Source organism: Myxine glutinosa, chromosome 3 (assembly GCF_964187855.1).
Source record: "Myxine glutinosa chromosome 3, kmMyxGlut1.1, whole genome shotgun sequence".
In the NCBI taxonomy this organism is placed as follows: Eukaryota; Metazoa; Chordata; class Myxini; order Myxiniformes; family Myxinidae; genus Myxine; species Myxine glutinosa.
This window is the reverse complement of record NC_136263.1, coordinates 156,386,088-156,399,751: the sequence shown is the minus strand read 5'-3', so window position 1 is coordinate 156,399,751 and position 13,664 is coordinate 156,386,088.

Genomic DNA, 13,664 nt, shown 5'->3' with positions numbered 1-13,664 from the left:
TTGATAGATAAAGGTGATATAATATAACAAATAACATGAAACATTTAAATTTTGTAGTCCATTGTATAATTTAAATGAACATAAATGCAAATTTCGCATGTGGAAAAAGTAAGTACACCCCTATATTTATCACTACTTCAAATACCTAAAATTAGAATCTTGTGCACCAGCTCAGGTGCAAATGATTAGAACATCGTTAGAGGATCTTGGGGGAACCTGTCTTATTTAAACCTCAGACATTTAGTTTGGTTTGCTCTTTGTTGTTGAAGGGTGCAGCGTCACCATGCCCAGTTCAAAATAGTTCTCCGAGGCCTTCAGAAAGAAGGTTATAAATGCCTACGAGTCTGGGAAGGGATTTAAAAAGATATCCAAACAATTTGAAATCAATCATTCAACTGTCCAGAAGATCATCTACAAGTGGAGAAGATTCTTAACAACTGCCAACTTGTTCAGGCCAGGCCGCCCCAGCAAGTTCAGCCCGAGAGCAGACCGCAAGATGCTGAAAGAAGTCTCTAAGAACCCCAGAATGTCATCACGGGACCTACAGGTAGCTCTTGCCACTGCACAAATTGAGGCTGCACAAATTTGATCTACATGGGAGGTGTGCCAGGACGAAACATTTGCTGTCCAGAAAGAACATCAGGGCAAGACTAAAGTTTGCCAATGAATACCTAGCCAAAGACCAGCACTTCTGGAACAATGTGCTCTGGACAGATGAGTCAAAGGTGGAGCTATTTGGCCACAGTACAAGAAGACATGTTTGGCGAAAACAAAAGACAGTATTTGACCACAAGAACCTGATACCAACTGTAAAGCATGGTGGTGGAAATATTATGGTTTGGGGCAGCGTTTGCTGCATCAGGGCCTTGGCCGCTCACCATCATAGAATCCACTATGAATTCTTAATTGTACCAGAGGGTGCTTGAGGATAATGTGAGGCCATCTGTCGGAAAGTTGAAGCTCAACCGAAGGTGGACCTTGCAACATGACAATGACCCTAAACATACCAGTAAATCCACCAAGGAATGGCTGAAAAGAAAGAAATGGTGGGTTCTGGAATGGCCAAGTCAAAGCCCGGATCTAAATCCCATCGAGATGTTGTGGGGGGATTTGAAACGAGCTGTGCATGTAAGAAACCCCTCAAACATCACACAGCTGAAAGAATTCTGCATGGAGGAGTGGGCAAAAATTTCTCCCAGTCGATGTCAGAGACTGGTAGACAGTTATAAGAAACGCCTACTTGAGGTTGTTTCTGCCAAACGGGGCAATACCACCTATTAGAGCCAAGGGTGTACTTACTTTTTCCACATGCGAAATTTGCATTTATGTTTATTTAAATTATACAATGGACTCCAAAATGTAAATGTTTCATGATATTTGTTATATTATGTCACCTTTATCTATCAATATTGTTGAAATGAAGATCAAATAGCTGTATGTTGAAATATTTTGAAAAAGTCAAAACTTAAATGGGGTGTACTTACTTTTTCACGTGACTGTATTTTGCCCACACATGCTTTCACAAAGTATGTCTGTAGACATGATAGTATTTACATGAATTCAAATACACAATGGTGATTGTACTTCAATATACAGTGCCTATAGAAAGTCTACATCCCCTTTCAAATTTTTCACCTTTGTTGCTTTATACCCTGGAATTAAATTGCATAAAATCAGACTTTTCCACCTTTATTTACATATTGCAACTCACAACTTCCAAGTGAAAAACAAATTCTACTAATTTCAGAAAATTCTTCAAAAATACAAAACTAAAATATCTTGGTTGGATAAGTGTCCACCCCCCTTACAAGAACAGTTGTATCTTAGCTCAGGTGTAACCAATTACCGTCAAAATCACACACCAAGTTAATTGCCCTCCACCTGTGTTAAATTGTAGTGATTCTGATTATTTGAAAATTTGTATTCACCTGGCACTTAAAGAAAGGAAGAGTGTAAAATAAGTTTAACAAACTGCTTTATTCAAAAAATTCGAGTGGTTAATTTTAATACCATGAGTTATAGCCGGCGAAGCCGGTGTTGTGAATGAACACGTAGTATGTTGAAAAGCCAGATTTTGCTGGATCCCTTGAGAATTTCGAAGCTTTGACGCACCAAATCGCTCCATGGAGGCCGCCATCTTGCGGATATGGAAGTATGCATAAACAATTGCGAAAAAGTTCAATAGGAGTTTGTTTCACCCGTGTTTGCTTGATTCACAATCTAATGCACCTCTAATTTGTAGTTAAAATAAGCCAGATTTTGCTGGATCCTTTGAGAATTTCGAAGCTTTGACGCACCAAATCGCTCCATGGAGGCCGCCATCTTGCGGATGCGGAAGTATGCATAAAAAAATTGTGAAAACGTTCAATATAGGCTTTGGCTTCGCCGGCTCATTGCGGCTTTGCAGTAGGGTCATATTATGAAGATCATTTTGTGCAAAGGCTAGGCTGTCCACAAAGTCTTGTTCCGGTTTAAATTTTTTATAACAATCAAACCAAAAGAGATACAATGATGTGGTTTTGTGCATTTTGTCACATAATTCAAAACGTTTATTGTGTTTTTCAGTACACCTCAACATGTGCACCTTTAGTAGCACAAAGAACATCCAAGCTGGAATCCTCTTCAATCCACATGTTGGCAACATCAGCTGATGCAATGGATGAGTTTCCAATGACGTCACTTCCTTTGTGCCCACTATGCTGTGGGGAAAAACGAGGGGCACGCGTACGTCCGCACGCATACTAACAATAATTATCAGCTACTACTTCTGAGACTGTTTTGTTCCATTGTAACAACTTTAACCAGCAATTTTTACCCTGTGCTCACGAAGTGAAAAGCGAGGTTAAGATCCTGTGCGTACATACATACGTACGTACAGTATGTACACGTCTGCATTTATAAAATTCATTTTCTCAACAAGCGTTGGTCCGATTGACACAACATTTTGCACCATAGGAGCGTCTCCTGTAGAATGGTTCAGTGATAATTATGATGTCATAGGTGTGGTATAGAGGTCATCTGGGAAAAAAGTTGTACTTCTATATCTCCGAAACCGCTCAATGGAAAAAAAAATTGAAACGTGGTTCATTGTCAAGTCCCCATGAGAAATAAGATATGTTAATGATGATGTCATCAGTGCCTTCATGATGACGTCATAAATTGACAAGTACAATGCTTGATCCGATCAGTATGAAATTTATATTTTCTCTGCAACTGTTAGTCCGATGGACCCAAAATTTTCACCATAGGAGTGCCTCATCGTGTAGATTTTTCATGATAATAATGACGTCATAGGTCACGTGTTACAGGTGCTATCTTGGAAAAACATAAAACCGACGCACCTCTATATCTCTGAAACTGCTCCATGAAAATAATCGAAACGTGGCTCATTGTAAAGACCTCTGCTTGGGGAATAAGAATTGCTAATGATGGCGTCATTTGTGCATTAATTATTATGTCATAATTTGAAAAATACAATGATTAGACTGATAAGTCTGAAATGTATTGAGTGTAATCTATGCAACAATTATATTAGAGAATGTAAACTTATGAAGTCATCAGTCACGTGGTCTGGCAGCCATATTGGATCAAATAAAAAAACCCTAAAAAAGAGAAGAGTTGACCTGCACCAAGTTGACTGTGTGGGGTAAATATCTTACTATAATTCACCAAATGTCCATCCGTCTGTCTGTCTGTCTGACTGTCCATTAAAAGGTACCGTAAAAACTGCTGAACCGATCGCAACGATATTTTGGGTGGATAACCTGGGATCCCCAGAAGTAAAATAGGCTATTTAGTTTTCCCAATTTCAGCTTTGGTCTCCAGCATTCTCAGGTTTGGACTCCCACATAACATTCGCGTTCGCATAACGTTCATTGTGACGATGTTTTCATTGTGAAGATGTTGTTTTCCAAGGTGCCGCACAAACGGCTGCACCAATCGCTGCACAGCTGCACCGATCGAACTCCGTGACCTCGGACAAAGACCTTTTATAAGGACACGGGTTGATCCCTGTTTGAGAGAATTCCAACCCCCTCGCCGCCATTATGGCCGTCTCTCCAACTCACAATCCCACGAGATATGCGGAAAGGACGACCCAAAACCAATATAAACATCATTAAACATCATTCGTATATAAACATCATTAAAAGTAAATAATGCCTCGGCCAAAGTTCAAACGACAATTAATCTCTACATGAGAGAATTCGACATAGCTATTCGGGCGGTGAATACGCTAACAGATCGCTGTCTCCATCGATCTTGCCAAGTCCATAACAGCTATCGGCTCAAAATCCTTTTAACTGTTGATTTGGTAGTTTTTCCAATGAAGGAAACACGTATCGGGAGTATATACGACATCGGGAGGACTAACTGCACGCGTCTTCAGTATCAAGCTTAAATCTCTCATGGTGGATCTGAAGAGCGGAATGCTTGGAGAAGTGGTGGGCTACTTCGGCATGAAGGAGGATCAGAAACGTGGACTCCCACACTGCCACATCCTGCTGATACTTGCTCCCACATGACGTTATTTTCCCGGGTGCCGCACAAACGGCTGCACCGATCGAGATTTAACGGATGTTTATATAAATCGTTTAAAATATTTTTTTTAAGCCTTCAATTTCTGATATTTAGCCTTTTCATTTGGGCCACTCAATTGAAGCCCCGCACGTAGGGCAGGTACCGTTGCTAGTTCTATGAATACCATCTAGTTGGTTTCATTTTTTCATCATGGTTAAGATATATTTTTTCTCACAGGTGTTCCAGCACATGGGGTGTTCCTGTAATGGAATTGAAAGTAGGATTTTATCGATTTCCAAGCACAGGTAAATAGTAAAAAAAACGAGCAGCTTGGTTTTCGGCGATCAATACAGAAGCCTACGAACCCAAATCCAAACCCAGTGATTGCATTTGTGGTGTCCACTTTTTTCTGGTAATTATTACCATGTAAATTAAAACGTCTATAACTCTCGACTATAACAGCATGCATATTAATAATGTACCTGGATGTATTCACGTTTTGTTTTTTGACCTCTGATTCATAAAAGCCGATGTTACAGTTCAAAGGTTAAATGTATCAAGTTCATACCCTGCCAGACAGTCACAGTGGCTTGCGATCACATCCCTGTTCTTTTTTCACAGCTTCCCACACTTTGCCGGGTGGTTCAGTGGTTCTCTGACTGTGGCTCACTGAAGTCTTGAATGTTGCTTCACTAACAGAGTTTGTACATATGCACTGATGAAATAATTGTGGTTGGCTAGGTTATTGTAGGCTTTCGACACTTCATTGGTGTGGATACCGACACGATCAAGAAAGTAAAAATGCCCACATATGTGACATCAGGCCACAATTTCATGTTGCCCACGTGCTGATGAGGACACGTGTCCAGGTCGAGAAGTTGTAACTTTGCTTCATTTCTTTGGCGATTTGTATGATTTAATCTATCAATGTACGGCAGGTTCTGCGAATTATTCGGCTTATCCATCATCGATGCACACATTTCCGAGGCCTTAATTCGAAAAATAATGACAAAGCTGTCTAGTGCCAATGCACTGTGGGAACAGATGAGTCTTCTAAGTGATACACACGACGTTAATTGAACACTAAACACAAATAACAGCGAGTGGGACCAAACAAACACAATCCATGTGCCCGGAACGCATCGGTTCGTATATTACGTTGGCCCCGCAGCTTCTTGCCTCATCACAGGATGTGACATCATAGAAATTCATTCATTGGTTATCCATGCATGAAGAGTTTTAATGTCAAGAATTGAGGTTTGGAAAACAACCTTTGATATACCCTGACAAGAAGAAGTCTAAGAGTGTCATGCCCAGAGACTGTGGAGGCAAAGTGACTATCGCACCATGCTCAATCAGTGGTGTAGTCTACGTGATACGCAGGTATACGCCGTATACCCACTAGGAAAGGTCCAGGATTTCCGTATACCCACTTAAAAATGCGCGAGGATACGTAACAACATAGTTTCGTGACAGAACTTTCACACTTTCATTCATAAAATGCGCTATATAAATAACTTTCATTCATAAAATGCACTATATGAATAAAATTTGATTTGATTTGATAAAATTCACCCCGTCTGTGTTAAAAAATTGAAAATAAATTGATGTTGATAACACATAACCAGTCTTTCAGAATGCTCTCAATTACGTGTAGATGCATACTGTATGCATTAGTGAGTGTGGTGGTGCTTATGGGGTGTCGCTTCAGGACGGGTGTCGCTCCGGGGCGCGTCGCTCTGGGACGGGTGACTGTGAGGCTGGAAGGGAAAAATCACAGTATACCCACTACAAAAAACTAGACTACACCACTGTGCCCAATCTATCCACGGGGGAAGGTTCTCGCTTCTAAAGATTGCACTATCTGCACATTACATGCGTGAAGATGCATTCTCTTGCGTACAACTTTCGTTGTTATATCACAATTACCAGGGGAACATCCGTGCAATATTAAATGTGACTTCAAGCCCTCAACCTCCGCCTCCCAACACCATGACTTCATTCCTCTCCCCAATCCATATGGGTCAATAGTCAATTCCATTTGTTTGATACTCTGGGTGCATATCTTTGTGGATAAACTGTAAATAAATGCTTCCGTGGCATTTTTCTCTCCCTCCCAGTTTACTTATTAGGTACGCACTTGAAGTAACTTGGTCTCTGAGTGATTTGAGTTGACCTGATTGCAAACGGCTTGAGTTATTAACCATCTGTTAAAGGACAGATTGTGATCAGGACAATTATCGTGCACACGGAAAGCACCCCGTATCTGGAATGGTGATCGCTGGGACTCGAAGCACCATTTTGGGTATCCGTGTGAGGGAGTACCAGCACGTCGCTTAGCTGGCCCAGACGTTCCACCGAAGCACAAATGCGCCTGCCTCGGCGACTTTCTTTCTGCACATCATTGAAAGTAAATAATGATGGATGTTTCTTTCACAATGTCATGAGATTCCTGGAATTCCTCAGACAAAGACCTTTATAATGACAGTGGTTTTCTGTTCCTGGTCGATTCAGTTTAAAGAAAATAGTCGGAAATAGACAGCTGCCTCGATCGCTCTCAAATAAATAAAAAAACCTGGGTTTGAAGAAAAAGACCTACCCATTGCCTCTGTGCATACAGTATTACATCATGGTTATATAGCTCAGATAGATTGCAATTGCACTCAACCAGAGGACTGAAGTCGAAAGAATGAAGCATGAGGCCTTAATATGGCCTTCACAAGGCCCGTGATGCCAATCTGCTCCAATCTTGCAATATTTGATGATCTTTTTAACAGTTGATTTGGTTGTTTTACCCAGAAAGGAAAACTTATCAGGAGGGCATGGCGATGGTGAATATGAGAGCTCTGAAGATGTATTTGGCTTTGCATTGCATCAACATTGTGGCCGTATGATTTTTCAGGTTGAAATTGTGAGTGGAGTCAGGTCAGCTGTCCAACCCATGGGTGGAACAGAATGTTACACACAACATACTGACAAACATATTATTATATTGACAGACATATGGAGTAGTGTTTAATATGGAGTAGAGGATTGGAAGGAGAGGGGAGGGGAAGGGGAGAGCCGAGGGGAGAAGGGGAGGGGAGTGGGGGGAAGGGGAGGGGGAGGGGGAGAAAGAGGGGGGAAAGAGGGGAAGGGGAGGGGGGAATGGTGGAGGGGGGAAATGGGTGGAGGAGGGGAAAGGGGTGGAGGGAGGAGGGGGAGGAGGCAGGAGAGGAAGGGGAGTGGCTCACGTTTCTGAGTGAATGTGGCTCACGTTTCTGAGTGAATGTGGCTCACGTTTCTGAGTGAATGTGGCTCACGTTTCTGAGTGAATGTGGCTCACGTTTCTGAGTGAATGTGGCTCACGTTTCTGAGTGAATGTGGCTCACGTTTCTGAGTCAATGTGGCTCACGTTTCTGAGTCAATGTGGCTCACGTTTCTGAGTGAATGTGGCTCACGTTTCTGAGTGAATGTGGCTCACGTTTCTGAGTGAATGTGGCTCACGTTTCTGAGTGAATGTGGCTCACGTTTCTGAGTGAATGTGGCTCACGTTTCTGAGTTAAGTGTGATGCCGATCAGGAAGAAGAATCCGTACTACCAAATTCGTACACTTCCGGAATAGTTTGATTTATTTGTATTCAGATGTCTGGTAATTGTTTTCTATTTATTTATGTGAATGTGTACTTGTGTATAACTGTCATTCATTTAAAAAGGCTTCGGCACGATCGAGCGTTTTTTTTTTGTTTTTTTTTATAACTCCAAAAAAAAACGAAAAAATAAAAACTCAACTCCATGTCGCTGTTATTTCGCTGTTATTTGGTGGAGCAAAAAGTCAACTGAGCTTTATAGATATTTAGCTATATTATATGGAAAGTAAATGCACACTGAGACGTAAAGATAAAATTCTTTGTTTAAAAAGCCGACACGGTTGACGCAGCACCAGCAAGAGGTATCACGCAGAGACAAGCTTTCACTGATAGAGCAAAATTGTCACAAACAACGTCACAATTTCGCCTGGGAAAACAGTCATTAAAGCCTCAGCACCTGGCTGTGCAAGTTGGGAAATCCTCAAAGCATGACTGTCGGTCACATGGTCGATTAACCGTCAAGTTGATCTTCATTGATTCTTATCGAGGATAGTGTATTCACCCACAATCCCATCTACGGGTGTGGGGGTCGGGCCTGATGCTAGGAACCGGGGCAGGCACGAGGTACAGGAAAATAATAAATAGCTCAGTCTCCCGAAGCGGAAGCAGACCTGCCCACCAATCACACTCTCTTTATTACTCGTAGATCCATCCCAAACCTCATCCTGCTTGGTCCCATCTCCCCACCACCACATCTCAATCAGAACGTGTAGCCGTTCACATTACACATAAGGTACAGCTGATTCAAATACAGCTGCACATTCCATGGTGCCGTTACCTCTGAAGATGGAATTCTTCTGAAATGTCAGGATTTCTATACAATTTTTTATTATTATTTACGGCTGAGTGTGCGTTTACTTTTCACATAAAATGTCTCCTGGACAGCATATATATATATATATATATATATATATATATATATATATATATATATATATATATTGCTAGATATTGATAATATTGATTTTTTAATATTAGATATTGATTGTTTTTTTGTTTTTTTTTAACATAAATTTTATTTATAGACGCTTTCCGAAAGTTCTGGGATTTTCCCGGTTTACCGGCTTTGATGTCCATTGGCACGCCAAATTTCAGCTTTCAACCACACCCGGAAGGTACCAAACCTAAAATCAGTCAGTGGTTAAAAAAAACAATATATATATACACTTACAGTCACGTGAAAAAGTAAGTACACCCCATGTAAAGTTTTGACTTTTTCAACATATTTCAACATACAGCTATTTGATCTTCATTTCAACAAAATTGATAGATAAAGGTGATATAATATATCAAATATCATGAAACATTTACATTTTGTGGTCCATTGTACAGTAATACCCCGGCCTACGTCATTAATTGGTTCCATAAGCCGTGACGTAACTCGGCTTTTGACGTAAACCGGGTGTAATGTCTTTAAAATGCCTTAAAATGAAGACAAACACCATAAAACTAGAGTAAATAACTGGAGGAGGCTGCGGCTTCGCAGAAAATTGCAAATTCCAAATTTGCAAATCCATGCACATGTGCACATACACACGTCGATCGGTTCGTCGACGCCGGATGCCGGCGAGGTGCCCGACGAGGCACCCCAGCTCGAGGCATGACACGGTCGTTCGTTTCACATGGGCCATGGGCCATGGGGCCTGACCTCGTCGCGGACATTGCACACTCTGCACGGTGACGTGATGTGACGTCTGCCACGGACGGTGGTCCGAGCCGGCATTGTCATGTTTCGCCGTTGCCACATTACGTTGGTTGTTTTACACAGTAAAGGAAACTTTACACAGCAAAGGAATAATCACAAAAATACCAGCGAAAGGCAAAGCAAGCACGCAACCGCAGCACAGGACAAAATGCATATGGCATCGCCTTTGTTTTGAATGAGAACCAGCAGCTACGCGTACGTACAGTACAGTATACTGTACGTACATTTTTTTACATTTTTAATGTGCTTTTTATTGTATTTTAAATTGTTTTTTTAGCTTCTTTTATTGTTAATTTATGTACTATTTTATTTATTTTAAATATATTTTAAAGGAAAAATTGAATTTTTTTCACGTCCGTAGGAGTGACGTAAAGTCGCACATAATGACGTTCGCTGAACTGAAATTTATTTTAGAAGAGTGGCGTAAAGTCGGATTTGACGTAGGTCGAAATGGCGTAAAACGGGGTATGACTGTATAATTTAAATAAACACAAATGCAAATTTCGCATGTGGAAAAAGTAAGTACACCGCTACATTTATCACTTCTTCAAATACCTAAAATTAGAATCAGGTGCACCAGCTCAGGTGCAAATGATTAGAACAAGAGAGGATCTTGGAGGAACCTGTCTTATTTAAACCTCAGACATTTCGTTTGGTTTGCTCTTTGTTGTTGAAGTGTGGGGTGTCACCATGCCTAGATCAAAAGAGCTCTCTGAGGCCTTCAGAAAGAAGGTTATAGATGCCTACGAGTCTGGGAAGGGATTTAAAAAGATCTCCAAACAATTTGAAATCAATCATTCGACTGTCCGGAAGATCATCTACAAGTGGAGAAGATTCCAAACAACTGCCAACTTGTTCAGACCAGGCTGCCCCAGCAAGTTCAGCCCGAGAGCAGACCACAAGATGCTGAAAGAAGTCTCAAAGAACCCCAGAATGTCATCACGGGACCTACAGGTAGCTCTTGCCACTGTTGATGTCAAAGTGCACGAGTCTACCATTAGAAAGAGGCTGCACAAATTTGATCTACATGGGAAGTGTGCCAGGAGGAAACCTTTGCTGTCCAGAAAGAACATCAGGGCAAGACTAAAGTTTGCCAATGAACACCTAGGCAAACACCAGCACTTCTGGAACAATGTGCTCTGGACAGTTGAGTCAAAGGTAGAGCTATTCGGCCACAGTACCAGAAGACATGTTTGGCGAAAACCAAAGACAGCATTTGACCACAAGAACCTGATACCAACTGTAAAGTTATCTCTGAGGCTCAGCTACCTCAGTAGTTACCTCAGCTATCCTCAGTTACCTCAGTAGTTACCTCAGATGATAGTTACCTCAGCTATCTCTGAGGGCCTTTCACTCACTCACCGCAGGCAGGTAGGTGGTCTTTCTGTCTTCTACCGACCCCTCTCTGGCCTTGCACCCCCAGCTCTCTCTGTGCTCTGTCCCCCAAATATTCCTACAGGTCGCACAAGATCTGCCAGCAACCCTCTGATGGTTAAACTGCCGAAATCTCGGCTCTCTGCTCACCTTCACTCTTTCATTCCTCTTTTCTCCCGCCTCTGGAACAAACTCCCTCACTCCCTTCAATCCCACTCCTCCCTCCAGGTCTTTAAAACAGCTGTTCACCACCATCTCTTATCTTCCCCCATCCAAAACCTTGATCTTTTCTACCCCCGCTAATTCACCCCAGATCCACCTTGTTTGAAATTCCAACTTCTTTCCTGGAAGTCCTGGCAGTGTCCATATGTTTTATACCTCTCCCACCGCCCCCTTCCCATGCCCCCCCCCAAAGCCCTCGCCCTCTCTCAGATCTCTCGATGTCTCCATGTCTCTCGGTCCCTGCTCTCAAATGTTGTGTTTGTGTCCTTCCCCCTCTCTCCCCATCTTGTCTACTGCTCCCGATGTTATATGTTTTATGTGTCGGTTTGTCTTTTTGTGTGATTAATGTTCGCTCTTTCACGAGCCTCGATCTTGTATACAAAAAAAAAAGAAGAAAAAAAAAGCATGGTGGTGGAAATATTATGGTTTGGGGCAGCTTTGCTGCATCAGGGCCTGGGCCGCTCACCATCATAGAATCCACTATGAATTCTTCATTGTACCAGAGGGTGCTTGAGGATAATGTGAGGCCATCTGTCGGAAAGTTGAAGCTCAACTGAAGGTGGACCTTGCAACATGACAATGACCCTAAACATACCAGTAAATCCACCAAGGAATGGCTGAAAAGAAAGAAATGGAGGGTTCTGGAATGGCCAAGTCAAAGCCCAGATCTAAATCCCATCGAGATGTTGTGGGGGGATTTGAAACGAGCTGTGCATGCAAGAAACCCCTCAAACATCGCACAGCTGAAAGAATTCTGCATGGAGGAGTGGGCAAAAATTTCTCCCAGTCGATGTCAGAGACAGGTAGACAGTTATAAAAAACGCCTACTTGAGGTTGTTTCTGCCAAAGGGTGCAATACCACCTATTAGAGCCAAGGGTGTACTTACTTTTTCCACATGCGAAATTTGCATTTATGTTTATTTAAATTATACAATGGACTACAAAATGTAAATGTTTCATGATATTTGTTGTATTATATCACCTTTATCTATCAATATTGTTGAAATAAAGATCAAATAGCTGTATGTTGAAATATGTTGAAAAAGTCAAAACTTTACATGGGGTGTACTTACTTTTTCACGTGACTGTATATATATATATATATATATATATATATATATATATATATATGTATGTATATGTATATGTATGCACTACATGACCAAAAGTATGCGGACACCACTTCTAATGAGTGGATTTGGCTGTTCAGCCACACCCATTGCCACACACATCTCCATAGACAAACATTGGCAGTAAAATAGGCCGTACTGAAGAAATGAGTGACTGTCAACATAGCACCGTCATAGGATGCCATCTTTCCAACAAGTCAGTTCGTCAAATTTCTGCATTGCGAGAGCTGCTCCGGTCAACTGTAAGTGCTGATATTGTGAAGTGGAAACTTCTGGGAGCAACAACAGCTCAGATGTAAAGTAGTAGGCCACACATGGTCACAGAACGGGACAGCCGAGTGCTGAAGAACATAGCACATAAAAATCGGCTGTCATCGGTTGCAATAATCACTATGGAGTTCAAAACTGCCTCTGGAAGCAACGTCAGCACACAACTGTTCATCGGGAGCTTCATGAAATGGGTTTCCATGGCCGAGCAGCCGCACACAAGTCTAAGACCACCATGAGCAATGCCAAGCATCGGCTGGAGTTGTGTAAAGCTTGCCACCATTGGACTCTGGAGCAGTGGAAATGAGTTCTCTGGAGTGATGAATCACGGTTCACCCTCTGGCAGTCTAACGGACGAATCTGGGTTTGGCAGATGCCAGGAGAAGGCTACCTGCCTCAATGCATAGTGTCAATTGTAACGTTTGATGGAGGAGGAATAATGGTCTGGGGCTGTTTTTCATGGTTTGGGCTAGGCCCCTTAGTTCCAGTGAATGGAAATCTTAACGCTACAGCATACAATGACATTCTAGACGATTGTGTGCTTCCAACTTTGTGGTAACAGTTTGGGGAAGGCCCTTTCCTGTTTCAGCATGACAATGGCCCCGTGCACAAAGCGAGGTCCATACAGAAATGGTTTGTCGAGATCGGTGTGGAATAACTTTACTGGCCTCCATAGAAGCCTGACCTTAACCCCATCCAACACCTTTGGGATGAAATGGAACACCGACTGCAGATCCGTGCATTAAATTTATCATGATAATTCTCCATTTGCTATCCTAATACAATATATGTTTCAACACCTTTTTCTGACAAATCTCA